Source organism: Zalophus californianus, chromosome 3 (genome assembly GCF_009762305.2).
Source record: "Zalophus californianus isolate mZalCal1 chromosome 3, mZalCal1.pri.v2, whole genome shotgun sequence".
In the NCBI taxonomy this organism is placed as follows: Eukaryota; Metazoa; Chordata; class Mammalia; order Carnivora; family Otariidae; genus Zalophus; species Zalophus californianus.
Window position 1 is genome coordinate 172,272,901 of NC_045597.1, and position 22,977 is coordinate 172,295,877.

The 22,977-nt window shown below is 34.9% G+C and overlaps 1 protein-coding gene and 1 pseudogene across 4 annotated transcripts in view; one reads left to right on the forward strand and one right to left on the reverse strand.

The window, feature by feature from the left end:
• The window catches only part of SPAG16 (sperm associated antigen 16), a 968,000-nt gene that overhangs the window by 585,002 nt on the left and 360,021 nt on the right, over positions 1 to 22,977 (forward strand). The gene's annotated exons all lie outside the window — the stretch shown is intronic.
• LOC113919515 lies at positions 18,153 to 19,089 on the reverse strand (annotated as a pseudogene).

Below are 22,977 nucleotides of genomic sequence, written 5' to 3' on the forward strand. Positions count from 1 at the left end.
TGTGAATTGTGTAAGACTGATTAATCACAGAACTGAACCCCTGAAACAAATAATACATTATATGTTAATAAAAAATAAAAAAAAGAACTTTAAAGGAGTCTTTTAGAGAGAGGAAAGCAAACCATAATTCTCTTAAGAATAGAGAGCAAACTGAGGGTTGATGGAGGGAAAAGGGCAGGGGATGGGCTAAATGAGTGGTGGATATTAAGGAGGGCACTTGTTATAATGAGCACTGAGTGTTGTATGTAAGTGAGGAATTACTAAATCCTACTCCTGAAACCAATATTACACTGTATGTTAACTAACTAGAATTTAAATAAAAATTTGAAAAAATTAAAAATAAAATTAATTTAATGAGTATTTTCTGAAAACAACTTCAAAACAGACTGTAAAAAATATTTATTTCAAAGGGAAATTCACTTATTTTATTAATAATTAGAAAATGCAAGTTATGACAACAACTTTAGAATTAAACAGAATTGTTTTACTAAAGTTGCATTAGGCAATTCTGGTGATTTTGTTTCAGATCCACCTCATTTATTTAAAATATAAAACTTTGAAAAAACTAGATTTTTTAAAAAAATTACAGCTTTTTAAAGTACATGTTATATGTTGTGAATATCATTTGAAATTATTCACTGTCTGAACCATCCCAATGGTTCATGAAGGAGCTAAAAAGGAAATTTATTTTTATAGTTAAATATTAAGTGCTACTGAAAGAGAAAACCAGGGTAGCTATAGTATCTTCTATGTGAGAGTAAAAACTACACAACATTATCGATATGGATGGCATTGTTTGGACTTATAATACGAACTGCACCTGTAGTATGCCAGTGTACTTCTTTTTTATAACTTTTAGATTGTGTTAATTCCTTGATTAATGATAAACTATCTGGATACATTGAAAATGTAAACCTAAAAGGAGATGAATGACTTCCTTCTCTTCTTAGTAAAGCAAGGACAGCCCATTTTGTCACCTCAGTGTGATCAATTACTATTGAGACATCCTCTAAAATATTTTTTGATGAAACATGAAAATGACCAGTAGATTATAGTCCTATAAATTAAATTTAAAACCTCTTTCTCCCATTTCCAAACATATACTAGTCTTAAATCATTAACCTAATCTAACAACTTATTGTCAAAGATAATGAATGTAGAGACCTCTAAGTCAGTCTCTAAGTCAACTGGACAGATCAGCTCCGAATTTTGTGGGAGATGAGGAAAGGGATATAAATCTCTATAATTACCAAATGGAGGTTATTAAATAGCTTGCAGTTTGAAAACTCATGAACTTGCTTTATTTTATAGAATTACATGAAGAAAGTATTTTTCCCTCAAAGTTATGAAACAATGGAATTATTTTATTAAAATTAAAAAAAAGATTGTAACATTGCCAGAAAATGATGTATATTATAGGACATATAATGAAAACTTACAATGCCCTCTCAAAAAGTGACATGAAAAAAATCCCAACATACATCAGTGATTTGGAAGCCCATTTAAAATAAATGCTATGAGATGATTAGTCATTCACAAGTCCAATGAAAATATTAAGCTTTTTAATTTTTTTTAAAGAATGTGTTCCCTGTATAGTAAAACAGAATGGAATAAGTAATACATCTCTGGGTTGTTCAGAACTGGGCTGGCAACAGTCAGAGTTGCTGACATTTTGTCTCTTGTGAAGAAATGGACACCAGGAGTTCATGGCCAGGACTGCTTTGGTGGCTGTGCCTTGACCCCAGAGTAACTGAAGGCTCTTATCCAATCTACAATGTTGTCTTGACTTAGCTTTAGCCAGAATATCCAGTAACTGATCACTGTGAATTACTGTAAAGTGGAGACACTAAGAACTCACCAAAAAAGTTATACTGTTAGGTCCTGTCTGGTGCCTAGCCCAGTATTGACCCCATAGTTCAACCTGCACCCTACATACACGTCTTGGTTTCCCCAGATGGGATCTGGTGAACTCTCAGAGGAGCCTGGCATTATTCAGAAGCAGAATGTAGAAATAAATGCAAAGCTTGCACCTTCGCTTTCTAGGTTTTATTCCTCAGGCACATTCAATTTAGCAGTCATTATTGAAGATCTTTGTGCCAGACAACATCCTGGGTTCAGGATTGTTGACTGTGACAGAGTCCCTGCCATCAGTGAATACATGGTCTATTAATTACTATGCAGTGGTAATAAAGATATAAAGACAAGTTATTTTAAAATAGTGTAGTAATTGCTATATATAACTATAGCTTTGGCTTTTTGTACCAAAGCTCACTATTCCAAGAGGTGATTTTATGACTAACACTGATTGGACACCTCCTATGTGCTATCACTGTACCTATACCACCTATTTAATGCTTACTGGAATTACCATTATTGTCTATATTGAAAATTGAAAAAGCAAAGTCTTAGAAGAGTAAAACGTGTTGCCCAAAATCAACCAACTGGCCAGTGGCAGAATCAGGAAGTAGGCTGACTCTCAAACCTCAACTCCATATTGTTATTTTGTGGCCTTTAATTTTTGTTGGGTCTCACTGAAAATTAGAATAGCGTTAAAATGACATTTCAGTGAGAAAAGGTGATTTAATATGCCTATATTTCCCAAAATATTGGCTTACCACAGTAATTCAGTAATTCTCAAGTCAGAACTATTGCTTGGATTTAGCAACCATCAGAGTGGCAAATGATGCCTCACAGATACAAAACTCTAAGGGAAAAAGTGCATTATGGTCTGTAGCTATCAACCTGGATACTGGATTTTCAAATTCATCCACCAGTTATGCAAAGGCATTTTTGTTAAAATTTTGCTAGGCATTTTTTCACCATATTATAGATGAAGACAATGAAGATCAGAGGTGTTAAATAAGTTTTTCAAAGGTCCACAGCTAAGCGTTGGTCTTAAGATTGCAACCCTGGGGGCGCCTGTGTGGCACAGCTAGCTCAGGGTCAGACTCTTGGTTCTGGCTCTGGTCATGAATTCAGTGTTGTGAGACAGAGCCCTGAGTCAGGCTCCACACTCAGCACAGTCTGTTTGAGATTCTTTCTCCCTCTCTCTCTGCCCCTCCTGCTCATGCTCTTTCTCTCTCTCCCTCCCTCTCTCTCATGCTCTCTCAAAAAAATAAATCTTTAAAAAAATAAAAGATTGCAACCCTCTTCCTTCTGGCATGAAAGGTCATGTCCCTTTACTGTTACTTGTTATCTCTATGTTATTTAATGACATTAATAAAACCTGATTTTTGAAAGGCATTTGTAAATATCTGTCTGTGACACTGAGTTTGGTAGTGTCCCCAATAAAATGAAAACCCTCTAAATCTAACTTAGCTTCATCACCTTGCCTCCTTTATCATAATATATGTTCTTAGGGAAGAGTAAATATATGATAAAACATAATTATTTAGTTATCCCTGTATATATCCTTGTATATCCTTATAAAAATCATATAATACATTCTAAAGTTAAATAGAGATTTTTTTTTTCATTCCTCTTTTGGATAACATAAATGACTGTTTCTTACTTTTATTCAGATTGCCAGTGAAATTATAGGGATAGATGATTGTTTGGAAGTTAAGCCAAAGGAGAGGCATGGATATCATCTTTTTTAGATGTGATAGAACCTAGGTGTGGTCTCTTGGAAAAAAATAAATTTTTGGACCGATTTGAATTGAATAAGATATGGGGTTATCCTGCAAGAATATTGAGAGCAGCTTAATCAGAGTGTGTTTGACCAAAAGGAAATCCCAGTGCATTGCCTCTACCCCTTCTGCCTTGAGTACATTGTAGAGAAAATATAGAATTCTAAGTCAGATAGAATGGAGTTTGAATACAGATTCTGTCACTTTCTAGTTGTATGCAATAAGGCATGATGTTTAACACCTGTAAAGTTCAGCATTTTCTTTTTAAATGGAAATAATTAAATCACAGTTGTTAGCACTGGGGATATGTATTTCAAAGTCAAAAATGAAGTCATTTTTCCCTTGATTGGTAGCTACTGGCAAGTCTTCTCTGTCTCTTTGGTTGATGAGTTAAATGGTGCTTAATGAAATTGAACAAGTCCATTGAAGATTGCTTTACCCAGTGTTTTGTCTGTTGCTGTCACTTTCAAGACCTCAGTGACTATAATTCATTGCATCAGTTTGTAATTCCACCATCCCTATGGTGTTTATTTGACCTATCTTGCTTGTAGTCCCCTAATTTCAGTTTAACATATAGAAATTACTTAGGAATAAGCTTGTCACTTGTTATTTATTCTTTTATGCATTCAACCCATTAAAGCTTCAATAATGATGACTTGGCTGTACTTCAAGACAGTCTTGACTTTGAATTCATTATAGCACTACATGTTAATTATCATTTTTAGGTACCATTGATGAAACTAGAAATTAAATGCAGCATCTTTTGGCAAGTGTTTCTGGCATCCTACTGTGGTTGTGATCAGCGTAAGGCAAAACTACATCTCTTGTTATGTAGATCTACAGCACCAGAAAATTAACAGTTAATTAAAATGCATTTCTAATGGATAATCATGAACACTCCATATAATAATTTTTTTGACCATTAATTATACTCAAGCCTTCTATTCAATGAAGAAAATACTGGAAAAGAAGACAACCTACCTTGTGTGCCCCCCTCTTTCTCACATACACAGATTACCTGGATTCTTAGAACATGATATAAATTCAGATACTTCAGTTTCTGGCATTTATGTGTTCTCTATTTAAAAGCAAAACCATTTCAAATTTAGTCATACAACAAAATTAAATTATAACGTTCTGTAAAAGATATAATCAAATGGGCATTTGTTATTTATTTGACTGCCTAACAGCCAAAAAATATTCTTGTCTGGGGAAAACTAGCAATATATGAAATTTGTCATAAGGTAGGACTGAAAACGTCTATTTTTTTGTTTGTTGTTGTTCATTTTTGTTAGTTTGTTTTTGTGGTTTCTGGGAAGTTAGCAAGTGGGCGTGTCCATCTAGAACTTTGAATTTGGAGGGAATAATGCAAAAGCAGAGGGCCAAGTAGGAAATTGTTTGTGGTTGAAGTATTGCTGAAAGTCCATATTTAGAAGTGTCTTAGCCAGATGGTCTCAGGAATTTGACAGTGTTTACTGTTACTTAGCTTCCTTTAGTTTTTATATTTTTATTTTTTGACAAACTAATTTTTTTTCTCTTTTGGGGGGAGTGAGGGGGTAGTAGTTAGCAAAATAAATTTCTGATGCTTATGTTCATGAATCCTAAAGGATACACACATCAAAACCCAAATAATGCCAAATGGTTAAAGCTGACTTATTAGATACTGAATGAATGTAATAAGAAAGCATAATTCAACAATGAAAAGGAACCCACAAACCATAGTACTTATGAAGGCCTATAAACCAAAGAAAAACATTTAATACTTAAACATGTATATGTGTGTATGTTCCTCCTAAGTTATTTATGGGTCAAAGAGTAACAGCATCTTAAAATTACAATAAGGAGTTCACTTTATGATAAGATTTATGAGCAACAACCAAAAATATACTTAGGAGAAAGTCATAGTGTTAAATGATTTTATTACTGCTTAAGAAAGCCTAAAAATAAATAGTCACTTTACAATATTAGGAGTAATACAATGAAATTAACTAAAATAGCAGTTAAAAATAATAAAGACTAAAGAATAATTTAATGGGGGAAGAGAAAATAGAATTTGTTGATCTAAAACCTGCTTCTTTGGAAAGTCATTAACAAACAATACTAAGACCTGTTTTGCCTTTGCCTCACTATTATTTATCATTTTACTATTTCAGTAACATAGAAAAAATCTAGAGAGAGAGATTAAAAGATAATTATTTCCAGTAACCTATTTAGAAAATCCTGAAGAACCAAGAATCAACTCAGAGTTTTAGAACTAATTAAAATGTCATAAAGTAGCCCAATACAATTAAATAAAAAAGTCAGTAGGTGTCTTCTCTGCTGGCAAAACAAAAACAAAAGTTAAAAATGCAAATTCACCACATAAATAAAAAATATACCCTAAAAACAAAAATTTTGTGTAATATATAAGAATAAAACTGCATAATGATGAGAGGCAAATAAATGTTAACATACATATAAGGACATGCCAAGTTCTTTGATCACAAGAGACAAACATACACTTAACTTCTTTATAAACTAATATATAGGTTTAATGAAATTCTAAGGAAGATCCTGATAATATTTTTGCTTTGGGTGTTTTGGGAAATTGACAAAGTGATTCTAACCTTTATATCTGGAAGAGCAATTGATGAAACTGAGAAAACAACAACAAAGATTGATAAGGAAAACTAGCTTACTAGGTATTAAAATAAAATTAAAAAATACTATGAAATATAAAACTGAAGAAAGATTGACAATTCAATCAATGAAAGAGAACATAGAGCTGTGAAACAGATCCTAACTATGTAGTATACAACATAAATGCTTGATTCCAAAAGGGAAATCTCTTTGAGTCTTGTTAAAGGAACCAACTTCATTCTCCTTTTTTTCCACTCAGCCTTTCCCCATTTTGGTCTGTTGTTGCTAATTCCCAAATCCCCGTCTGTCTAAAGGCTGGGTATCTTTGGACTTTGGATATCTGGTTAAAGTTCCATCTACTTCAAGTAAGGGTCATGCCACTGTTCAGTCAGTTCTTGCTTTTTTTCTTAAATTTATTTTTTATTATTATGTTCAATTAGTCAACATATAATACATCATTAGTTTTTGATGTAGTGTTCAATGATTCGTCAGTTGCATATAATACCCAGATCTCATCACCACACATGCCCTCCTTAATACCCATCACCCAGTTCTTGCTTTTTAATCTTTTTTCTTTATTATACAGGTAAAATATTGTTCAATATAGAAAATGTGGGCTTTTTAAAAATACTAAAAACAACCCTGAAGATAACTAATGATAAAATTTTATTATTATAAACTTTCAGATTTTTAAAGGCTTAAGATATTGTTTAAATTAAAATTCCTATAGTCATCATGGTAGCATTGTGCTATACCTAATAATACATAAGTTAATTTGTCTTCACTCAGTAATAGATCTTGAATATTTTAAATATAAATGCATATATATTCTTATTCTCATTATTGATGTATCATAGATACATTATAATTAATTAAATAGATGCATCACTGTTTGCTTGGACAATCTCTTACTAATAGATGTTTGGATTGCTTCTTAAGTATTTGGTACTCTGAGTAAGACTTCAGAAAACATCCTCACAAGTGCTTTTTTTCACAGTCATCATCTCATTTCATTGATATATATTTATAGGTGTTATCTACATTTTAAGAAAGGATTTAAATCATATTGACAAAGACTCTATAAAAAGTCTACTTTTACATAGCTACTTATGTATTCCCTCCAACACTCCATGAGTGTGCCCACTTTCCCACACTCTTGTTACTTTGATTTTAACAATTAGATAGGCTAAAATTCTCTTGTCAATGTTTCAATATATAATTATTAGGACCATTGAAATGCTTTACATATTTTTAAACATGTTTGATATGCAGGCTACCATTGACATTTATTTCTACATATTCTGGAATTGATGTTTAAATTATCTGACATAGAATTTTGGACAAAATTTTTTAAATTTAGTTTGGTTAACTGATTTCTTTGTTTTAAAGTCAAAGTAGTTACTTTTTTGGCTAAATTTCAGTTATTTAAATTTTTCTTTCTTTGTCTTGGGAAATTAGTGCTTCTTGGAATTTATTATGATTCTCTTAATGCTACAATTAATGATTAAGTGTGTTCTTTTAGTTAACTAAGTATTATATATAGCATATGTAATTGTACATTATATTGTATATAATATTTTATATTTTATAAATATATGTGTAATGTATATTACAAACATATACTAGTTGTATATATTATACATAATTAGTTGTATTATCACCCTCCAGTTTCCCTACTTTCCTCCCAGCTGTTTTCTGGGATTTGTAGCATCTGCCTGTGGTTGGATGATGGTGTAAGATCAAGGGAACTATCACACTATTGTACTTCAGTTCTCAGATTACACTGAACCAGGCATGTCTTCCCCTTATTTTCTGCAGTTATTCTATGGAGTTTACAGTACCTGACTGTAGAAAATGATGGTGACTTTGTAAGGAATATGACATAGAATGCCAAGGCAGGAGTCACATATTGTAAATCTTGATTTGGCTTATGGGATTTGAATCACACCTCTATCAAATGTCTTAGTTTATAGAGACCATAGGACTAGGGATCAGTGGGCAAATGGTGAGGAATGTAGGAAATATCTTCTTTGCCTTTTCAGTCACTCACTATTCCATGATGCAAAGCTACATCCTGATGTGCTAAAGCCTGAATAGAACTCCCAGCTTAGCAAATAGGCATTAGGTTGTCCATTAGTATTTTTTTCTTTTTTTATTATGTTATGTTAATCACCATACATTACATCATTAGTTTTTGATATAGTGTTCCATGATTCATTGTTTGCATATAACACCCAGTGCTTCATGCCGAACGTGCCCTCTTTAATACCCATCACCAGGCCAACCCATCCCCACCCCCCTCCCCTCTAGAACCCTCAGTTTGTTTTTTAGAGTCCATAGTCTCTCATGGTTTGTCTCTCCCTCCGACTGTTGAATCAAAGACCTGTACCTCTGAAACAAATAATACATTATATGTTAAAAAAAAAAAGAAGAAGAAAAAGAAAATAGCAGGAGGGGAATAATGAAGGGGGGAAATTGGAGGGGGTGTCCATTAGTATTTTTTAATGTGTTTGCATGCTTTAGTCTCTTTCTGCATTTTTGTGGATACTTCATATATCTTGATATCCAATTATAGTTTCATATTAAGTGCCTCAAACCAAGATTTTGATTTAATTTGCATTTGATAAAATGTTAATACATATAAAAAAGAAGAGTATTCTTCAATAAGAATTCTCTATATCTCTGATGCAGTGAAACTGAAATTGCTTTTTCTGGTATCCTGGATAATTTTATTATTTCTATATTACATATGAAATGGAATTTTGTTATTTAAAAAAATCATGTGTATAGATATAGATAAACACACAAATTTCTGCTACTGAATGTAATATGGTCAATCAACACGTAAGTATTAAATGCCTACTGTGTAGCAAGCACTAGTCTAAGTTCTATAATGCAGAAATCAAAATATAAAAATAAAATAGACAAAAGTCTCTGCTGTGGGAGGGAGGCAGATAAAAAAATAAATGAGAAGGAAAACTAGTATGTTAGATGATGATACATGTTGTAGAGGAAAAAAATCAGAGAAATAAGATAAGAAATATTTGGCTGGTAGGGAAGAGAGTTATTGCAATAGCAATTAAGATACAATTTGAGCAAAGGCCTAAAGAAGATAGGGAGGGAGCACTGTAGATATCTGGAGGAAGAGTATTCCAGAGGAAAAAATGCAAGTACAAAAACCCTGGGGTGGGAGCATGTCCAGTGTTGCTTTGAGGAACAAGCAAGGAGTAACTTGGGTGGATGAGTAAGGAGAACAGCAATTTGAAAATATGAAATGAAGCCAGGGAAGTGTTGGTAGGCAGGGAGTGAGGGCAAGTTACATTATCTTGGAAGTCATTTTGATGACTTTAGTCTTTACTCAGGGTGAAATCGGAAGCTATTAGAAAATTTTGAGCAAAATAAATGATTTTACCTCTTATTAGTCTAAAGGTTATGGAGAGGGAAAAGCAGTGGTGGATGCAAAAACATCATGTGTGGCTATTGTACTCCACTTATGCAAAAGATGGCAGTAGCTTGGACTAGAATGATAGCAAAGAGGAGAACGTGCTTAAAAAAAAGAAAGAAAGAAACACACACATACACACAAAAAGGAAAAGAAAGAGAAGAGAAAATGAGAAGGAACTCGGAAAATGTGGAAATGCCCCACAGACAAGACTCACTCACATTTCACTCTAGCTTTTCCCTTCTAATCTAAATCTTCAAAGAGGAAACACAGTAGTCACTCAGAAAGGAAAAATAGAAAAACATATAATTTATTAATAACACATTTATTTTTATTTATTATTTTGGAATTATAGATTGACCTTGCAAATAACCTTTGTCAATTTGTGTATTATTTTACATGTGTTGTATAAAGAAGTGCTGGTTTCTTAGTGCCATGGTTATGAATTTGAAGTCTGAAATCAATACTAAAAATACAAAGATTTCTATCAATGACTTAACACTTTTCAAGTGAATTTGATTCTACCAGTGTTCATTGAACAGCTCTGTGTTCAGAGATGATGCATTTGTACTGGGTCAGCCAGTAAAATAAAGCTAGGAGACTGTAGCAGATGCCATTGCTGTCCTCCCCATAACCTCGCATTCACCCGCAGCCTTGCTGGACAGTTCCCAGGGCCGTTCTCAACTTCCTACCTCAAGAGTTCCATCCTCATCTCTCTGAGGTTTCCTTCTCTGAGGGTTTTTCTCAGATGCCACAGTTCACTAGGCTCAAGTCCATGCCTCTTGGGGACAGATGGAAGTACGGGATAAATGGTTTAGGATACTGTCCCCCAGTGGGACAGCTGTGAAGCATGTTTTATGGTTCCTCATAGTGTCCTCAGTGGGACCTCAGGGTCCTGATCCTAACTGCTCACGGGGCACCCATAGCACATCCTTTCCTGGCTTCTCCCCTCTTTGTTTCACTTTCCCCATTCCCTTGTGTGTGCTTTCGGAATTCACATCCCAAGTAAATGACTTTCACAGTATTTGTCTCAAGGTGTGTTGAGCGGGAGACCCATACCAAGCCAAGTGGAAACCCTTGAATCAAGTTTCTCATGTCTGCTGGACAAAGCAAAAGGTCCAGGAATATTCCACAGAAATTAAGCAAGGGTGATTAGTGGCCTTTTGGCTTTAATCCACCCCTCTTGGCCCATATGTGTCTCACTTTGTCCAGCATTATAGAAACAGAACCTTCAAAAGTTAGCTCTTTATGTTCCCCTCCCAAATACACTGTTAGTGTTAGCATATATTTTACAAATGGTGAATCTGTTGCTACTTCCATAATTAATCATTTTTGTCAATAGTTACAAGTGAACAGAGCCATGAAATGCAGAATGAATAATAGGGAGCTGAAAATTTATGGGCATATTGAGGAGATATAATGATCACTTGTATCAGTAACAGAGAAGCAGTAATAACAGCTGCTTGGAGCCTGGGCCAGTTTAGAGAAAAAAAGGAGACTTTGCCAGAGGATGATGTGTTTCTACCATCTAGAGCAAAGCTAGGGAGAATTTAAAGTGCCACCATCATCTGGAAGCACAACTAGATTCACAGTTTGACAAAGTCTAGGGATATTACATGTTGTAAGCCCTTGGTAAAAATCAAATCCTAAAGTTATAAGAAAATGAGGAATTTAGAAAAGACAAAAATAAAATAAAACCCTTAAGTCTATATTAATTTTTTATGTTAATGTACTTTGAAAGTGTAACAAGGGTTTCTGGTTGGGCAAATTTGAGATATAAAGGCAATGGATGAACAAATATTCAATGGTTCTTTTCTTTCCTTCTTCTGGCATAATCTAAGCCTCAGGAACAGAAATATCCATGACACAGGACACCTTTCTTTTATACAAAGAATCAGAAAGGTACTACTTATTTAGAGATCAGAGAAAATATCAACAGGAAGCACATTTCTGTGCCATGAAAAGAGTTTCAGATAGATAAACATTTATGGAGTGTCAGGACTCTGGTAGGTGTGTAGGTATGGGCAAGGGGACATGAGGCAAGCATAATAAAATGTAATACTTTTCTTATGGAATTTACAGTTTAGTGGTTGAAAAAGATATGTGAACAAGTTATTTCAGTATAGTGTCAAAAGGGCCAGGGTCCTCAGTATAGCTATCTGCAGAGCAGTGACATGATCTGATTTATACTTTCAGAGGATTTCGCTGGCTATCCTGTTGAGAATAGCCTGAAAGGAGGCAGAGGACAATGATCCAGGCAGAAGACTTTGGTAGACTTGGAACAAGACGGTAGCAGGGGAGGTGATGAAAGGTTTTATTTATTCATTCACTCATGTATTTATTCATTCATTCATATAGACATAGTTTCAGTCCTCCTGAAAAGTTACAATAATAATACAATATACACTTCACCCAAGTTCCCCAAGTGAACATTGTACTGTATCTGCTTTATCCCTTTCCCTCTTTCTGAATATATACATGCATATATGTTTTTCCAAAACATTTGAGAATTGATAGTAGGCATAATATCCCTTAACCCACAAATAGTTCATTGTGTAATACCTAAAAACAAGGCTATTCTTTTAAACAACCGTAGGGAAATTATCCACATCAGTAAGCTGGTATTGATACAATATCTAATCTACAGACTTTATTCAAATTTGTCCAACGGCACCAATGCCTATATAACAAAAGAAAATTTAAGATCATGTGTTTTCATTCAGTTGTATTTTTAGTTCCTTTTCATCTGGAATAGTTTCTCATTCTGTCTTTGTATTTCATAATATTGACATTTTGGAACAGTACAAGCCAGCTATTCATAGAGTGTCCCTCAATTTGGATTTGTCTGATATTTCCTCTTGCTTAAATTCAGCTTATGAAACTTGAACAGGAATGCCTCAGAAGTAATGATCTTTTCAGAGAATTATATCAGGAGGCACATGTTGTTGATCTGTATCATTACTGGTGATGTTAATTTTGGCATTTGGACTCTGCTAAGTCTTTCGATTCTGCTAAGTCTTAGACTATTATTTTACTTTGTAATTAATAATTATCTTGTTATTTTGAGACTGTAAATATTCTGCGTCTTCTAAAAAATTCACTTACTCATTTTAACATCCACTGATAATTCTCACTTTCTTTGATTGTTATTATGATGGTTGTTGATAGTGATTTCCTAACTCCATCATTTCTTCATTTATCAGTTCGGTTTCTACTGAATGGAAGACTTTTCCCTTCTTCCCTCATTTTTTAAAAATTTATATCAAAGTGAATTCATGTATTTCTCTTTTATTCAATGAGTTATATTTTTATGTCATGATTTTAATACTCAAATTGTTCCATTCATGGCTAATGAAAGCTCCTCTGTGGTGGGCAGTGTCCTTTTGAATGTCCAGTATTATTCTCTGAGCACCTCCCTCACTTCTAGCACAAGAGATTTCAGGCTCATCTTATACTCTTCTTGCTATAACACTGGAATCAGCCTTTTCTTCTAGAAGCCCTGGTTACTTTTAATGGAGAATGCTATTAGAGATCAAGATCTGGGTTCTACTTGTTGTCATGACTATGGGGTGGGGGGAGGGGTCATTGCTCCTAGTCCTTCTCAGTAAACTGAGCTAGAAATAGATATAAAGATGATCATACGCGCACACACACAACCCTGTATCTATACAGCAAACTAACTATATTAAAAATTATGGATTCACACTGATATCTCTAATTCCAATCCAATGACAAAATTCATTCTATTTTCCTCCTTTTCCATGTCTAAAATTCTCTTATCGGCCAATGACAAACACAGCCCCAGGTATCTATAATATATTTATTTATATGTTCAATCTTATAATGTACAGAAAATAGTTTCACTATTACTAACCCAGGTCTCTAAGAAAGGAAGCCTATAATTAGCATTCAATATTTGTTTAGAGTTCTTTTTGTCTTTAGCCTGAAGGTGTATAGCCCACCTACTACCCTACCATGTTTAACAGTTATTTCAGTTAGATGTTTCCCATCTCCCATTAGTTGGTGTTACTTACCCAAATGTTATTTATTTGAAATATGCTGAGTCATTTCTTTCTGTTTGTGTTCAATAGTAGGATTTTCTACCTTTCCTTATTTTATTCATTTCTTTTTTTTTTCTGAGTCTGTGAAACATTAACATTCTTAAGTCAGAACTGCATTAAATTCTACTTACCTTCTTTGTGTTTTCTGTTGGTTTAGTTTCTTTTTTCATATTTCTAGATTTTTAAGCAGAGAACTTATTAATTTAGACATATTCTTTGATTGATAGTGTTTAAGGCTATATAATTTATTGCTTCATGTCTCATAGATTATTTTATATATGTATATATAAACACACATATGTACCTGTGTCTTAGTGTTTTCATTTTTATTCTTTTTAATGTTCTTTAGTTTTATTTTGTATTTCCACATTCACTCAAGAATTGTTTAATAAACATTTTTTATTTCTAGTTACAATAATCTTTTAATCTTTAATATTTTAAACAATTTCTAGTTTTTATGTATTAAATTTTTACTTGTAACATTTTTTAATTATGAAATTTATTTTTTGTGACTTAATATATGATCAGATTTTACGATTGTCCCATGAGTGCCTGAGAAGGCATAATCTTGATTTTCCAGGGTGTAAATTTCCATGTATACATAATATCTCCTTTATTGGTTAGGTTCTGTAGGACTTCTGTATCCTGCCCTTGTGTCTACTTCATTTATCTCACACTAATTCTGATGTATTAATATTTCCTAAGGTTAATATGTTTCTTTCTGTATCTTTTTATATCTCTTGTAGTTTTTGCTTACCAAGGCATTGCTGTATGATTTTGGTGCATAGATATTCACAATTATTAGTTATTTGCTGTGAACTGAGGCTTTTAGCATTAAAAACAATTCTGTCATATTTAACACAGTCTAGTTTGAAGTTTATTTTGTTTGATATCAGTATTGGTTTGCTTTATTATTATTTCTAGAAGCCTGGTTTGTCTTTGCCCATCTTTTTTATTTAGCTTTTCCAAAGTATTTTAAGTATGTGTCTTTCATTCAGAATATATTTGGGTTTTGCTTTGTCAGCCAAATTGAAAATTGTTTCCTTTTTAATAGATGATTTAAGTCATTCATTCATGTTTATTGATATGTGAAATGTTTGATTGCAACTCATCATATTATTTTATGTAATAATTACTATGTATATTATGTTATATTTGCTATATTACTCTATATGAAATGGTTTAGGGGCTCTTTTAAAAAAAATTCTTTTAGTGTTTAGGAAGGACTGTATTTTTGTTCTATGGGCTGGCTTTTTACTTATTTTTAAAATTCTTTAATTTCCCTGCTTTTTTTTTATCATGTTACTACATTGTTTGCAGTTTTAATGACATACTTTTAACTCCAAACTATTGTCTACACAACAATAACTTCCCTCTACCTTCTCTTCTCCTGTCATTTTTAGTTGCATTATTTCTACTCTGTCAGAACATACAACACATTCTAGGTAGCACATCATAAAACATTATTATTTCACCATCCACCTCATCTTTTAGTGTTAAATCTACAATATACTAAAAGCTCACCAGTAATCCTATTGCTGAAATGTCCCAATTCATCTCTTAGTTGGATTCCATGAGTATTTAAAACTGTTTTTCACTATTGATCCTTGAATGAAAACTTAGCTGACTATAAAATCCATGATTTACACTTTCTTTCCTTGGATTATTTTAAAATGCTGTTCTACTGGTGCATTATTTTGTATGGGGTTTTTTTTAGAAGTCTGATGCCAACTAATTATCTTGCTTTTGCTATCTATCTACCTATCTATTAATTATTGGCTGGAGTCCAGTCATCTTTTTTATTTAGTAAGATTATAAGACACTATTTTTACCATCATATCACTTTGAATTGATCATTACAAATCAATGTTCATGTTATTCAGTGAGTGTATAGATTCAGGACTTCTAAGTTTCTCCTCTAAATTGATCTATCCCAGTCCATCAAAGCGCTCAGCAGTAAAAAAGTCCTTCATATCCACTTTGTTAGAAGGCGGTTATGAAGAAATGCAGCCTGTTTTTACTTTGTTAATATAATGAGTTAAAAACAATCTTAAAATCTATACTTGTTAACAGAAAAATCTCTTGAGGGTAGTCAGCTAACATAAAAGAATGGATTTTCTAATCAGATTTAACAAGAATCAGAGATCTTACCTGGTATGCAGCTTTACTAAATAATGTCAAAAAAAAGTTCCTAGTAGAGAGAGCAGTGTCACACACCAAAGGCAGCTTCCCAGATCCTGTCTAAACACCTTAGGCATGTACGTCTAGCCAAGAATTGTAGACAAAGTCTCTGGATGAGGATCCTGGGATAAACCCCATGCCCTGGAAACATTTAAATTATGAAACATCTCCATTTAGTATCTCCAACACTGTATCACTGACTGACAGGGAGCTAAGTAAGCCTCATGGACCCTGGGTTCTATAGTTGACCCTTAGCTAGAATATCCTACGAAGTACATTTTACAGATAAATTCTCTTCCTCCTAGAAAATATCAATAGTTTACATGCCCAAATGTCTAGTTAACAAGGAACTTGGACTGGGTCACTTGCCAACATTCTTTTCCCTAGGAGCACTCAACTCCATAAAGGGAATGCTATGGCCAGAAGATTTGTATCTCTCCCCAAAATTTGTATGTTGAAATTCTAACACCCAAAGTGATGGTATTATTAGATGGGGCCTTTAGGAGATTATTAGGTCTTGAGGGTAGAGCCCTCATGCACGGGATTAGTGATCTTTTAAAAGACTTTATAAAAAGTCCACAGTGCTCCGTAGCCTCTTCTATCATGTAAGCATACAACAAAAAGTATGTAAGCCAAAAGAGGGTCTTTCCCCAACCATGCTGGCACCCTGATCTCAGACTCCCAGCCTCTAAAACTGTGAGAAATGAATTTCTGTTATTTGTAAGCTACCCAGTCTGTGGTGCTTTGTTATAGCAGCCCAAACAGACTAAGATGGGAGGTAATGTGCTGTAGGCCAGGTGCAACTAGAGGAAAAAATAGTATAATGGAAGTGGGATGAATAGCCCGGTCATTTAGACCATGGGCTTAGAACCATTCATTTACCTGGTTGCAGCACTGGTCTGTGTTCAGATAAATTGCAGACATCATACCTGGAGATTCATTCACCTAAAGAAACAATGCAGTGCCCTAGTTGCTTAGATAATTGCTATTATCCATGGTATCAGAGGCAGAATTGAGATTTTTATTAAGTCCATTTGAAAATTAGAAAACAATGGAGATAGTTTATATGTATAATACTGAGATAGATATCTCCATGTGATAGACATATACATATACCCATGTAAGTTCTCTTATTTTTATTACAGTAAATCAAATTTCTAGATATTATATATGTACTGCTTATCTGAACATAAACAACCATTATACTTCTCTGTTTTTTAGTCCCTAATTCCATGTAGAATAAGAATTATGACATATACTTGTCCTATTTTCGGAGCAGAAGATGTATTTTTTTTAAAGATTTTATTTATTTATTTGACAGTGAGAGAGATAGTGAGAGAGGGAACACAAGCAGGGGGAGTGGGAGAGGGAGAAGCAGGCTTTCCGCTGAGCAGGGAGCCCGATGTGGGACTTGATCCCAGGACCCTGGGATCATGACCTGAGCTGAAGGCAGATGCTCAACGACTGAGCCACCCAGGCGCCCCTGAGCTGAAGATGTATTGACTTACTCCCTTGGAGTCTTGTTTTCTCCGTGTCTTCTATTTCATGTCAACATTCTTTTTTTGATGTTTTCTAATTTCTTTCAAAAGAAAGTACCATCAAGTAAATAATAACAATCCTTACATTTATTTAAGTTTTAGTTTATACATCACTAAAAACTCTAGAAACTGCTCTAAATACAATTCTCTAAGTAATAAGATAATTTGGAGAAATTCTATAAATACCCCCTTAGCCACTGTGGTTCATAAGACACCGTTTGCTTTTTCTTTCCGCTGCCAAGCTGTAGTTTCTCCCAATCAGTATCAGTTGCTTACTGATATTCCCTGAGTCACTATCAGCCCTGGACAACTTGATACATGGCTTTTATTTTTTTCTTTTTTAAGACTTATTAACAGATGCTTGCCATTTGTTGATTTTTTTTAAAAAAAATCAAGTTGTAAATTTTTATTACAAATTAAAAATGATGTTCTTAAAAATCTCAACTTGAGCATATATGAAACAATTTAAAAACCTTTAAAGATGTATTGAGAAAAAGCAGGCTTAAAAAAAAAAAGTTTGTAGTTGCCAAAAGGAGATGTCTAGGTAAAAATAATAAAAACCCCAGGCAGCAAAGATAATGCAGATAATTCTATTTATCTGGTCAACGAGCACTTAAGGTCCTCAGCTCAAATCTTTTGTTCATTTCTTATTGCTTGAATTTCATTTCTTCTTATTGTATGACTAAAGCAGATGATAGTACAGTTGGTAAACCTCAGGAGCACATGAAGTCTCAGCTAGTGAACTGGCTGCTTTGTCTCTTTGCCATCTTGTGGTTTAGGGTTTTCTTGGTGTCTATGTTGGTAATTGAATTTCAGTGTCGATACTGACATTGAGGTGGCTGCTGACCTTGGGTCTTATCTCGATTTTCCTTACCTTCTTCATTCCTGTCCTCCCTAGGCTGTCTTTGGTGAGGAGGACGCTTGTGAAGTCATGGCCTACAATCCCAATGCATATTCTGTCTCAGTGGTCTACCTTGTTCTCCTGCACCCTGGTTGTCAGCAACTCCCATCACGTCTCCCTGCACAGCAGGATTGGAAGACTGTGGTCCAAGCCCACAGGGTCTCTGCATGTAGTAAGGTGGGAAGCGTCCCTGCCATGGGGCCAGCGCTGTTAGGCCTGGCCTTCTGGAGCACTTGCTAATCCCGCCTTTTTCCCCACTCTCACTCTTCTGGCAGTTCTGCTGGGAATTGTGTGGACCCCTGCTTTATGGAGAGTGTCTGTAATGGTTATGGTCTGCTGCATATTTACTGACTTGGACTGGAGCTCCACCAGGCCCTGTCACATTTCCTACCTTCAACAACATCAAACTCCACAGTCTCTCCATCTCCTACACTGTGAAGGTACTTCCTGGGGTCATTCTTCTTTATGGTGGTTGGATGCACAAATACATCTTCCTTGGTGTCATTCATATTGATGAAACCATATCCATGTCTTACATTGAACTCTTTTACTGTTACCAAAACCTTTGTTATGATGACCTTCTTCCCCACTACAGCAGGTGCTACCTATGTGAGGCTGCCCTGGCCTCTGTTCCTTGCATGACTGTGGGTGGTGATGGACTTGGGGTGGGCAGCACTGAGGGCGCAACTGGCTGCTGGGTCTCGGCCTCCCTGCTCATGGTTGTGGTGATGGTGACAGGCCGGCAGCAGCAGCTCCTCCTGGGGTGTGATGGTAACTAGGCTGGCGGTGGGGCTGCTCAGGGCTCCTAGATGGCTTTGAAAGAAACAAACCACTTACCCATTATTCCCCAATGGTAACATCTAAGGAGAATTTAGTAGTTTAGGCATTTTCTAAAGTGAAAACACAGCAATCTGAAAAAGCTTGTCTCAAGGACTAGAAGGGAACAGTTAAGAAATCAAATGAAGTTTTGTTATATTAAAGGTAGTCTTGATCTTGATCATTTGAACAGAAACTTCTCTCCTTTTCCTTCAATATTAGGCTTTTTTGATACGGATTATATGAATGATAGCCCATCTCCTTACCCAGATTCATTTAAGCTGCTTTTTACTTTTTAACCTGTCTTATGCTCTGTGATTTGTGACATTCCCTCTAGTTTTGTTTCAGAAATAATAATGCCATTCTATGGAAAAATCATATATATAAATTAATCATTCAGTAGAAATATATGTATCTGGTTATAAATATAAATCATTATAGATATATTCCTATTCCTAGTTGATGATGTTTATACTGATGTAAATTATGACCTTTAAAACACATGATTATAAGTATTTTCCATCCATATAGTATCATTTTTCTAAGTTGTCTCAAAACCAGATTTTGCAGTTGTACATTCTATGGGCTCCATGCCAGGTAGCTGGGGACTGGCAGGCTGCCCCACAGCCATTGTGAGTTTACTGCGAGAAATCTGGAGATAGCCATGCGGAGTCCTGAGGGCCAAAATCCCATGAGGGTAAGACTGGACCGACATAGAGTTAACTTTTTAAGAGAAGTTATGTAACATACCTCAAATTACAAGGAAAAAGGAAAAAGAATCTTTTTTTTTATACTTTGGTAACATACATTTTATAGAAACATCATTTGAAAAATATATAAAACAGCTTTAAGGTATGTTCTATATTAAAGAATAGAGTTGATAGAAAAAGAATATATAAAAGTTAGATTTTATTTATATACATTTCAGAGAGAATTTTTATTCTTGAAGGGCATCAGCAAACTGACCTTTCTTCATACTTCAATTCCATGTTATCAAAACTTGTACCAATTGCATTACAGTATTTTATTCCTTTTAGTAAGAGAGAAAGGGCTGTCTTCCCTATACACAATATGACTGTCTCTGTCACCAAGAAGAGGGGTGAAAGAAATTCTAGTCAAATTTTCCTTAGCTTCATGTATTTAAGAGTCATCTGATGAGGTTGGGTTTAAATGCAGACTCCTGGGCCCCGTATCAAGAAATTCTAATTAAATTTACCTTGAAGATCCTAGGAATGTGTATTTTTTAACAAGTATGCCAAGTAGTTCTGGTTAATGCAATTTTTCTAAACACGCTTTGAGAAGCACTCTCCCGGTTCTTTCTATGTCAGCACCAATGTCTAAATGGTCTGATTCAAGGAACTTAGGTAAACAGCAGTGAAGCTTCAAGTTATCACATTCTTATCCAACACTTGATATAATTTGTATTGTTTAAATAATTGATATCCATGAAATTAGAGAAAAAAATTAAGGACTCTTATTAAATCCCCCAAACAGTATAGGTACTCTCTCTATGTATGTGTATATATAAACATTTTATATACGCATACACACATACACATAGTTTACCTCATTCTCATTACAATAAATCAGAATTCTAGATTTATGTATTGGATATCTGAATATAAAGCCTGACAGCAATTGATAACAGGAGTGTCAGAGGTAGAGTTCATCTGTGAGATAAAAAGACTAATGGGATCAGGGGAGATGAAAAGGGCACCAGCCTAGCAGGTGAATATCCTGGTAAGGAACTACGGAGTGAGGCAGAAGCATGGGAAGGGGCCTATTATGAGCTGGATTGTGACCCCTCCAATTTCATATGTTGAAGCCCTAACCCCCAGTACCTCAGAATGTGACTGTGTTTAGAGACAGGGCCTTTAAAGAGGTAATTAAGGTTAAACAAGGTCTTATGGGTAGGCCCTTAACCCAATGTAACGGGTGTTCTTACAAAAGAGGAACTTTGGACAGAGACACCAGGGATGCATACCCACAGAAGAAAGATCATGTGAGAACAGAATGAGAACATCTGCAAACCAAGGAGAGAGGCCTCAGAAGAAACCAATCCTGCGGTACCTTGATCTTGAACTTACAGCTTCCTGAACTGTGAGAAAATAAATTTCCACTCTTTAAGCCGCCCAATCTGTGACATTTTGTTAGGGCAACCCTAACATACTAATTCAGATTTTGGTACCAAGAAGGGGGTGATGCTACAATAAATGCCTAAAATATGGAAGTGGCTTTGGAACTGGGTAAAGAGCAGAGACCAGAAGAGTTATGAGGTGCATGCTAGAAAGAGCCTAGATACCTTGGAGAGACTGTTGGTAGAAATATGGATGTTAAAGGTGCTTCTGATGAGGTCTCAAATGAAAATGAGAAACATGTGTCTGGAAATTGAAGGAAAGGCAATCGGTGTTATATAGCAGCACAGAACTTGGCCAAGATGTGTTCTAATGTTCTGTGGAAAGCAGTAAGTGACAAACTTGGATATTTAGCTGTGGAGATTTCTAAGCAAAGTGTTGGTAGTGTGGCCTGGTTTTTCCTTGCTGCTTATAGTAAAACCTGAGAGGAGAGAGATTAATTAAAGAAGTTGTTAAGCCAACAGAAACGAGAACTTAAAGAGCTGGAAAATTCTCAGTCTATCCATATTGCAAAAAAATGAGAAAGTGTGTTCTAGAGAAAACACTAAGGATGGCCTGGACAGTAATTCCATAAGGTGATTGTGGTGTGACTCAAGGATCTAATCAGCCTCTCTGAGGAAGCCAGGGAGAGAGATGGGGTTACAACAGCAGAAGCACCACCAGCTTAGACGAAAGGGGACAGGGATGGGACAAAATGAAGAAAGGCCATTGAACTTCTGGGATTTTATGGGTCAGGACAATAGCACTGTCTGGCGATAAACACATGTGATCCTCCAGGAAAAGGGAGGAATTACCCTGAAGGCAGGCTGTTTTCCTCCTCAGTTCCAGAATGGGGCTACCTCTTCAGTTATTACTGCAATAATGTCTTAATCTATTCATATACAGTGTTCCTGATACTGTATCTTGTTTCATTTTGTAGCCCTAGTGATTTTCCAAGTACATTCTGATTTTGTATATTCATACCTCCTTCCAATCCTGTCTACTCCCATTTATGAGCCATAAATTACTTCACTTTGCTCTTAGAAAAAAATTTTAAAATGTCTTAATATAAAAAAAAAAGTCTTAATATAATCTCTGAGACCTCAAATGACCTGGCCTTTACTTGCCTCTCCAACCTCATCTTATATTATCCTCTTTTTGGTCCATCTGGCCCAATCCAGCTGATTTTCCCATAGTTCCCATGCTCACCATGTACATCCTCTGCAGGGCTTTTTCATGTCTTGTTCTCTCTACTTACAATGGACCTTCCCTTTGCCTACTTAACACCTACCAATTCTTTAGATCTCACCACTGAAACCACTTCCTGAGGGAAGTTTGACTATGTAAAATTTCACTGTTATGGTCACTCATAAAACTGCAAATTCTTCACACAACACTGTAAGCTCCATAGGGAGGGACCGTGCATGTGTCTGCTCACATTTGTTATCTTTATTAGATGGGCACTTCACTTCTAGCAAATATTTTTGAATAAATGCATGCACACATAAATGAATGAATGAATATAAAATTTCAGAGAATATGGTTTTGGACTATTATTACTGTCTGCTTTAGTTCTATCTAGCTTTGTTTAATGCTAATCTTAAAAGCCCATGTAAACATTTTATGAGTTAATGGGTTAATTTTAACCCTGTTTCACATTCACAGTGAATCTACAA